Source organism: Pleurodeles waltl, unplaced genomic scaffold (genome assembly GCF_031143425.1).
Source record: "Pleurodeles waltl isolate 20211129_DDA unplaced genomic scaffold, aPleWal1.hap1.20221129 scaffold_39, whole genome shotgun sequence".
Lineage (NCBI taxonomy): Eukaryota > Metazoa > Chordata > Amphibia > Caudata > Salamandridae > Pleurodeles > Pleurodeles waltl.
The window spans coordinates 6,034,595-6,044,248 of NW_027150097.1; the positions used below are offsets into that span (position 1 = coordinate 6,034,595).

Here is a 9,654-nt window from a genome sequence, read left to right on the forward strand (position 1 = left end):
CCCATGACGAACACAACATTTCTCCTTAACCAATACAAAACAAACATAGCTGCTCAAAAAAAAGATACTATACTAAACCAGTATACAAGAATAGTACACAACAAGAAATGCCACATTCAGTCAATCCACCCCGAATCATTGCAGCCGCGTTGAGCATGGCGGTCGAGGACTCAAACTGTACCGTTCAAGTCCTTGTCTCAGAGGCACTGAGTTGATTGGTATGGAGCCAGGCACCTCCTGATCTGAATCTTAAACTGGCTCCAAATTCTGCATGTCCACACCCCCTGTAGTAGATGATTGAGAATTAGTAGCAGTCACCACCAGCCATGTGCACTGGCTCAAAATTCAGCATGTCCACACCCCATGTAGTAGATAATTGAGAATTAGTAGCAGTCACCACCGGATCCACTGTCAGGATGATCCATCCTCTCTCCTTCATCAGCTTCAGATCCCACTGTTTCCCTGAGCAGGAAGGTCTGGAATTGAAAATACAGAGGACATTAAACAACATTCACTCAGTACATGGCACTCATTTTGGTTTATAAGCTGGAAATTGAGCCATCACTGCAGTGTCAAGAGTGTCAGGATGCCTGAGTGGTCTAAGGCGCTGCGTTCAGGTCGCAGTCTTCTTTGGAGGCGTGGGTTCGAATCCCACTTCTGACAAGTGTCTTTTGCGAGGTGGATACATTTTTGGACTTTTTTTTCCCAAGCACCGTATCAAAAACAATGTGAACAGTTTCTGTAAATTATCGATAAGATCTATTTTCCGTTGCTTGCACTAATTGCCTGAAGTTGGCTAAATCGCAGTAAATCGGTAAAGCAGGAAATCACAGCATCTTCAACAAATCGTGAACGAGGGGCCGAGATAAAGGTTTCGACCCTACATATCAAAAGCGCAGCTGTCAATAGTTCAGCAGGTTCACAGTGCAGAAGGTTCAGTGGCACCAGGGTCCCCTGCGTCCCAATCACAGCTGGTTTTTAACTTCTGTATTCAGGGCATGGGAGGGGTGTGTTGCATCGTGCACACACAGTGCCTGTTTCGCAAATAAGTTTTAATAAATACACAGAGAATAATATAGAGTCATTGGCCACGAGGAACACCTTCCCTGACCTTTTATTCTCTCCGGTTCCACGTCACCGCGCCTGCCATCCAACTCCAAAACTCGGGGGAGACTAACACTCCCTACCTCCCTTGGTGTGCATCATAGGCGTGCCCATGACGAACACAACATTTCTCCTTAACCAATACAAAACAAACATAGCTGCTCAAAAAAAGATACTATACTAAACCAGTATACAAGAATAGTACACAACAAGAAATGCCACATTCAGTCAATCCACCCCGAATCCTTGCAGCCGCGTTGAGCATGGCGGTCGAGGACTCAAACTGTACCGTTCAAGTCCTTGTCTCAGAGGCACTGAGTTGATTGGTATGGAGCCAGGCACCTCCTGATCTGAATCTTGAACTGGCTCTAAATTCTGCATGTCCACACCTCTTGTAGTAGATGATTGAGAATTAGTAGCAGTCACCACCGGCCATGTGCACTGGCTCAAACTTCTGCATGTCCACACCCCATGTAGTCGATGATTGAGAATTAGTAGCAGTCACCACCGGATTCACTGTCAGGATGATCCATCCTCTCTCCTTCATCAGCTTCAGATCCCACTGTTTCCCTGAGCAGGAAGGTCTGGAATTGAAAATACAGAGGACATTAAACAACATTCACTCAGTACATGGCACTCATTTTGGTTTATACGCTCGAAATTGAGCCATGAGGGAAGTGTGAAGAGTGTCAGGATGGCTGAGTGGTCTAAGGCGCTGCGTTCCGGTCGCAGCCTCCCGTGGAGGTGTGGGTTCAAATACCACTTCTGACAAGTGTCTTTTGCGAGGTGGTTACATTTTTGGACTTTTTTTTTCCAAGCACCCTTATCAAAAACAATGTCAACAGTTTCTGTAAATTATCGATAAGATCTATTGTCCGTTGCTTGCACTAATTTCCTGAAGTTGGCTAAATCGCAGTAAATCGGTAAAGCGGGAAATCACAGCATCTTCAACAAATCGTGATAGAGGGGCCGAGATAAAGGTTTCGACCCTACATATCAAGAGCGCAGCTGTCAATAGTTCAGCAGGTTCACAGTGCAGAAGGTTCAGTGGCACCAGGGTCCCCTGCGTCCCAATCACAGCTGGTTTTTAACTTCTGTATTCAGGGCATGGGAGGGGTGTATTGCATCGTGCACACACGGTGCCTGTTTCGCAGATAAGTTTTAATAAATACACAGAGAATAATATAGAGTCATTGGCCACGAGGAACACCTTCCCTGACCTTTTATTCTCTCCGGTTCCACGTCACCGCGCCTACCATCCAACTCCAAAACTCGGGGGAGACTAACACTCCCTACCTCCCTTGGTGTGCATCATAGGCGTGCCCATGACGAACACAACATTTCTCCTTAACCAATACAAAACAAACATAGCTGCTCAAAAAAAAGATACTATACTAATCCAGTATACAAGAATAGTACACAACAAGAAATGCCACATTCAGTCAATCCACCCCGAATCCTTGCAGCCGCGTTGAGCATGGCGGTCGAGGACTCAAACTGTACCGTTCAAGTCCTTGTCTCAAAGGCACTGAGTTGATTGGTATGGAGCCAGGCACCTCCTGATCTGAATCTTGAACTGGCTCCAAATTCTGCATGTCCACACCCCTTGTAGTAGATGATTGAGAATTAGTAGCAGTCACCACCGGCCATGTGCACTGGCTCAAACTTCTGCATGTCCACACCCCATGTAGTCGATGATTGAGAATTAGTAGCAGTCACCACCGGATTCACTGGCAGGATGATCCATCCTCTCTCCTTCATCAGCTTCAGATCCCACTGTTTCCCTGAGCAGGAAGGTCTGGAATTGAAAATACAGAGGACATTAAACAACATTCACTCAGTACATGGCACTCATTTTGGTTTATACGCTCGAAATTGAGCCATGAGGTAGGTGTGAAGAGTGTCAGGATGGCAGAGTGGTCTAAGGCGCTGCGTTCAGGTCGCAGCCTCCCTTGGAGGTGTGGGTTCAAATCCCACTTCTGACAAGTGTATTTTGCGAGGTGGATACATTTTTGGACTTTTTTTTCCCAAGCACCGTATCAAAAACAATGTCAACAGTTTCTGTAAATTATCGATAAGATCTATTGTCCGTTGCTTGCACTAATTGCCTGAAGTTGGCTAAATCGCAGTAAATCGGTAAAGCAGGAAATCACAGCATCTTCAACAAATCGTGATAGAGGGGCCGAGATAAAGGTTTCGACCCTACATATCAAAAGCACAGCTTTCAATAGTTCAGCAGGTTCACAGTGCAGAAGGTTCAGTGGCACCAGGTTCCCCTGCGTCCCAATCACAGCTGGTTTTTAACTTCTGTATTCAGGGCATGGGAAGGGTGTGTTGCATCGTGCACACACAGTGCCTGTTTCGCAAATAAGTTTTAATAAATACACAGAGAATAATATAGAGTCATTGGCCACGAGAATCACCTTCCCTGACCTTTTATTCTCTCCGGTTCCACGTCACCGCGCCTACCATCCAACTCCAAAACTCGGGGGAGACTAACACTCCCTACCTCCCTTGGTGTGCATCATAGGCGTGCCCATGACGAACACAACATTTCTCCTTAACCAATACAAAACAAACATAGCTGCTCAAAAAAAAGATACTATACTAAACCAGTATACAAGAATAGTACACAACAAGAAATGCCACATTCAGTCAATCCACCCCGAATCCTTGCAGCCGCGTTGAGCATGGCGGTCAAGGACTCAAACTGTACCATTCAAGTCCTTGTCTCAGAGGCACTGTGTTGATTGGTACGGAGCCAGGCACCTCCTGATCTGAATCTTGAACTGGCTCCAAATTCTGCATGTCCACACCCCCTGTAGTAGATGATTGAGAATTAGTAGCAGTCACCACCGGCCATGTGCACTGGCTCAAAATTCAGCATGTCCACACCCCATGTAGTAGATGATTGAGAATTAGTAGCAGTCACCACCGGATCCACTGTCAGGATGATCCATCCTCTCTCCTTCATCAGCTTCAGATCCCACTGTTTCCCTGAGCAGGAAGGTCTGGAATTGAAAATACAGAGGACATTAAACAACATTCACTCAGTACATGGCACTCATTTTGGTTTATAAGCTGGAAATCGAGCCATCAGTGAAGTGTCACGAGTGTCAGGATGGCCGAGTGGTCTAAAGCGCTGTGTTCAGGTCGCAGTCTCCTTAGGAAGCGTGGGTTCAAATCCCCCTTCTGACAAGTGTCTTTTGCGAGGTGGATACATTTTTTGACTTTTTTTTTCCAAGCACCCGTATCAAAAACAATGTCAACAGTTTATGTAAATTATCAATAAGATCTATTGTCCGTTGCTTGCACTAATTTCCTGAAATTGGCTAAATCGCAGTAAATCGGTAAAGCGGGAAATCACAGCATCTTCAACAAATCGTGATAGAGGGGCAGAGATAAAGGTTTCGACCCTACATATCAAGAGCGCAGCTGTCAATAGTTCAGCAGGTTCACAGTGCAGAAGGTTCAGTGGCACCAGGGTCCCCTGCGTCCCAATCACAGCTGGTTTTTAACTTCTGTATTCAGGGCATGGGAGGGGTGTGTTGCATCGTGCACCCACGGTGCCTGTTTCGCAGATAAGTTTTAATAAATACACAGAGAATAATATAGAGTCATTGGCCACGAGGAACACCTTCCCTGACCTTTTATTCTCTCCGGTTCCACGTCACCGCGCCTACCATCCAACTCCAAAACTCGGGGGAGACTAACACTCCCTACCTCCCTTGGTGTGCATCATAGGCGTGCCCATGACGAACACAACATTTCTCCTTAACCAATACAAAACAAACATAGCTGCTCAAAAAAAAGATACTATACTAATCCAGTATACAAGAATAGTACACAACAAGAAATGCCACATTCAGTCAATCCACCCCGAATCCTTGCAGCCGTGTTGAGCATGGCGGTCGAGGACTCAAACTGTACCGTTCAAGTCCTTGTCTCAGAGGCACTGAGTTGATTGGTATGGAGCCAGGCACCTCCTGATCTGAATCTTGAACTGGCTCCAAATTCTGCATGTCCACACCCCCTGTAGTAGATGATTGAGAATTAGTAGCAGTCACCACCGGCCATGTGCACTGGCTAAAAATTCAGCATGTCCACACCCCATGTAGTAGATGATTGAGAATTAGTAGCAGTCACCACCGGATCCACTGTCAGGATGATCCATCCTCTCTCCTTCATCAGCTTCAGATCCCACTGTTTCCCTGAGCAGGAAGGTCCGGAATTGAAAATACAGAGGACATTAAACAACATTCACTCAGTACATGGCACTCATTTTGGTTTATAAGCTGGAAATTGAGCCATCAGTGCAGTGTCAAGAGTGTCAGGATGGCCGAGTGGTCTAAGGCGCTGCGTTCAGGTCGCAGTCTCCTTTGGAGGCGTGGGTTCGAATCCCACTTCTGACAAGTGTCTTTCGTGAGGTGGATACATTTTTTGATTTTTTTTTTCAAGCACCCGTATCAAAAACAATGTCCACAGTTTCTGTAAATTATCGATAAGATCTATTTTCCGTTGCTTGCACAAATTGCCTGAAGTTGGCTAAATCGCAGTAAATCGGTAAAGCAGGAAATCACAGCATCTTCAACAAATCGTGATAGAGGGGCCGAGATAAAGGTTTCGACCCTACATATCAAAAGCGCAGCTGTCAATAGTTCAGCAGGCTCACAGTGCAGAAGGTTCAGTGGCACCAGGGTCCCCTGCGTCCCAATCACAGCTGGTTTTTAACTTCTGTATTCAGGGCATGGGAGGGGTGTGTTGCATCGTGCACACACAGTGCCTGTTTCGCAAATAAGTTTTAATAAATACACAGAGAATAATATAGAGTCATTGACCACGAGGAACACCTTTCCTGACCTTTTATTCTCTCCGGTTCTACGTCACCGCGCCTACCATCCAACTCCAAAACTCGGGGGAGACTAACACTCCCTACCTCCCTTGGTGTGCATCATAGTCGTGCCCATGACGAACACAACATTTCTCCTTAACCAATACAAAACAAACATAGCTGCTCAAAAAAAAGATACTATACTAAACCAGTATACAAGAATAGTACACAACAAGAAATGCCACATTCAGTCAATCCACCCCGAATCATTGCAGCCGCGTTGAGCATGGCGGTCGAGGACTCAAACTGTACCGTTCAAGTCCTTGTCTCAGAGGCACTGAGTTGATTGGTATGGAGCCAGGCACCTCCTGATCTGAATCTTAAACTGGCTCCAAATTCTGCATGTCCACACCCCCTGTAGTAGATGATTGAGAATTAGTAGCAGTCACCACCAGCCATGTGCACTGGCTCAAAATTCAGCATGTCCACACCCCATGTAGTAGATAATTGAGAATTAGTAGCAGTCACCACCGGATCCACTGTCAGGATGATCCATCCTCTCTCCTTCATCAGCTTCAGATCCCACTGTTTCCCTGAGCAGGAAGGTCTGGAATTGAAAATACAGAGGACATTAAACAACATTCACTCAGTACATGGCACTCATTTTGGTTTATAAGTTGGAAATTGAGCCATCACTGCAGTGTCAAGAGTGTCAGGATGCCTGAGTGGTCTAAGGCGCTGCGTTCAGGTCGCAGTCTTCTTTGGAGGCGTGGGTTCGAATCCCACTTCTGACAAGTGTCTTTTGCGAGGTGGATACATTTTTGGACTTTTTTTTTCCAAGCACCCGTATCAAAAACAATGTCAACAGTTTCTGTAAATTATCGATAAGATCTATTTTCCGTTGCTTGCACTAATTGCCTGAAGTTGGCTAAATCGCAGTAAATCGGTAAAGCAGGAAATCACAGCATCTTCAACAAATCGTGAACGAGGGGCCGAGATAAAGGTTTCGACCCTACATATCAAAAGCGCAGCTGTCAATAGTTCAGCAGGTTCACAGTGCAGAAGGTTCAGTGGCACCAGGGTCCCCTGCATCCCAATCACAGCTGGTTTTTAACTTCTGTATTCAGGGCATGGGAGGGGTGTGTTGCATCGTGCACACACAGTGCCTGTTTCGCAAATAAGTTTTAATAAATACACAGAGAATAATATAGAGTCATTGGCCACGAGGAACACCTTCCCTGACCTTTTATTCTCTCCGGTTCCACGTCACCGCGCCTGCCATCCAACTCCAAAACACGGGGGAGACTAACACTCCCTACCTCCCTTGGTGTGCATCATAGGCGTGCCCATGACGAACACAACATTTCTCCTTAACCAATACAAAACAAACATAGCTGCTCAAAAAAAGATACTATACTAAACCAGTATACAAGAATAGTACACAACAAGAAATGCCACATTCAGTCAATCCACCCCGAATCCTTGCAGCCGCGTTGAGCATGGCGGTCGAGGACTCAAACTGTACCGTTCAAGTCCTTGTCTCAGAGGCACTGAGTTGATTGGTATGGAGCCAGGCACCTCCTGATCTGAATTTTGAACTGGCTCCAAATTCTGCATGTCTGCATGTAGTAGATGATTGAGAATTAGTAGCAGTCACCACCGGCCATATGCACTGGCTCAAAATTCTGCAAGTCCAAACCCCATGTAGTAGATGATTGAGAATTAGTAGCAGTCACCACAGGGTCCACTGTCAGGATGATCCATCCTCTCTCCTTCATCAGCTTCAGATCCCACTGTTTCCCTGAGCAGGAAGGTCTGGAATTGAAAATACAGAGGACATTAAATAACATTCACTCAGTACATGGCACTCATTTTGGTTTATAAGCTGGAAATTGAGCCATCAGTCTGGTGTCAAGCGTGTCAGGATGGCCGGGTGGTCTAAGGTGCTGCATTCAGGTCACAGTCTCCCTTGGAGACGTGGGTTCAAACCCCTCTTCTGACAAGTGTCTTTTGCGAGGTGGTTACATTTTTTGACTTTTTTTTTCCTAGCACCCTTATCAAAAACAATGTCAACAGTTTCTGTAAATTATCGATAAGATCTATTGTCCGTTGCTTGCACTAATTGCCTGAAGTTGGCTAAATCGCAGTAAATCGGTAAAGCAGGAAATCACAGCATCTTCAACAAATCGTGATAGAGGGGCCGAGATAAAGGTTTCGACCCTACATATCAAGAGCGCAGCTGTCAATAGTTCAGCAGGTTCACAGTGCAGAAGGTTCAGTGGCACCAGGGTCCCCTGCGTCCCAATCACAGCTGGTTTTTAACTTCTGTATTCAGGGCAAGGGAGGGGTGTGTTGCATCGTGCACACACTGTGCCTGTTTCGCAGATAAGTTTTAATAAATACACAGAGAATAATATAGAGTCATTGGCCACGAGGAACACCTTCCCTGACCTTTTATTCTCTCCGGTTCCACATCACCGCGCCTACCATCCAACTCCAAAACTCTGGGGAGACTAACACTCCCTACCTCCCTTGGTGTGCATCATAGGCGTGCCCATGACGAACACAACATTTCTCCTTAACCAATACAAAACAAACATAGCTGCTCAAAAAAAAGATACGATACTAAACCAGTATACAAGAATAGTACACAACAAGAAATGCCACATTCAGTCAATCCACCCCGAATCCTTGCAGCCGCGTTGAGCATGGCGGTCGAGGACTCAAACTGTACCGTTCAAGTCCTTGTCTCAGAGGCACTGAGTTGATTGGTGTGGAGCCAGGCACCTCCTGATCTGAATCTTGAACTGGCTCTAAATTCTGCATGTCCACACCCCTTGTAGTAGATGATTGAGAATTAGTAGCAGTCACCACCGGCCATGTGCACTGGCTCAAACTTCTGCATGTCCACACCCCATGTAGTCGATGATTGAGAATTAGCAGCAGTCACCACCGGATTCACTGTCAGGATGATCCATCCTCTCTCCTTCATCAGCTTCAGATCCCACTGTTTCCCTGAGCAGGAAGGTCTGGAATTGAAAATACAGAGGACATTAAACAACATTCACTCAGTACATGGCACTCATTTTGGTTTATACGCTCGAAATTGAGCCATGAGGCAAGTGTGAAGAGTGTCAGGATGGCTGAGTGGTCTAAGGCGCTGCGTTCCGGTCGCAGCCTCCCTTGGAGGTGTGGGTTCCAATCCCACTTCTGACAAGTGTATTTTGCGAGGTGGATACATTTTTTGACTTTTTTTTTCCAAGCACCCGTATCAAAAACAATGTCAACAGTTTCTGTAAATTATCGATAAGATCTATTGTCCGTTGCTTGCACTAATTTCCTGAAGTTGGCTAAATCGCAGTAAATCGGTAAAGCGGGAAATCACAGCATCTTCAACAAATCGTGATAGAGGGGCAGAGATAAAGGTTTCGACCCTACATATCAAGAGCGCAGCTGTCAATAGTTCAGCAGGTTCACAGTGCAGAAGTTTCAGTGGCACCAGGGTCCCCTGCGTCACAATCACAGCTGGTTTTTAACTTCTGTATTCAGGGCATGGGGGGGTGTGTTGCATCGTGCACACACGGTGCCTGTTTCGCAGATAAGTTTGAATAAATACACAGAGAATAATATAGAGTCATTGGCCACGAGGAACACCTTCCCTGACCTTTTATTCTCTCCGGTTCCACGTCACCGCGCCTACCATCCAACTCCAAAACTCG

The 9,654-nt window shown here is 46.0% G+C and overlaps 3 non-coding genes across 3 annotated transcripts; all 3 read left to right on the forward strand.

Annotated features, from left to right (window-relative positions):
* The first annotated feature begins 1,792 nt into the window (after positions 1-1,792).
* TRNAR-CCG (transfer RNA arginine (anticodon CCG)) lies at positions 1,793-1,875 on the forward strand. Its single transcript has one exon. It is a non-coding gene; the product is annotated as a tRNA-Arg (tRNA).
* Positions 1,876-5,433: 3,558 nt separating this feature from the next.
* Positions 5,434-5,516, forward strand: TRNAL-CAG (transfer RNA leucine (anticodon CAG)). Its single transcript has one exon. It is a non-coding gene; the product is annotated as a tRNA-Leu (tRNA).
* A 3,552-nt stretch (positions 5,517-9,068) lies between these two features.
* Positions 9,069-9,151, forward strand: TRNAR-CCG (transfer RNA arginine (anticodon CCG)). Its single transcript has one exon. It is a non-coding gene; the product is annotated as a tRNA-Arg (tRNA).
* The last annotated feature ends 503 nt before the right edge of the window (positions 9,152-9,654 follow it).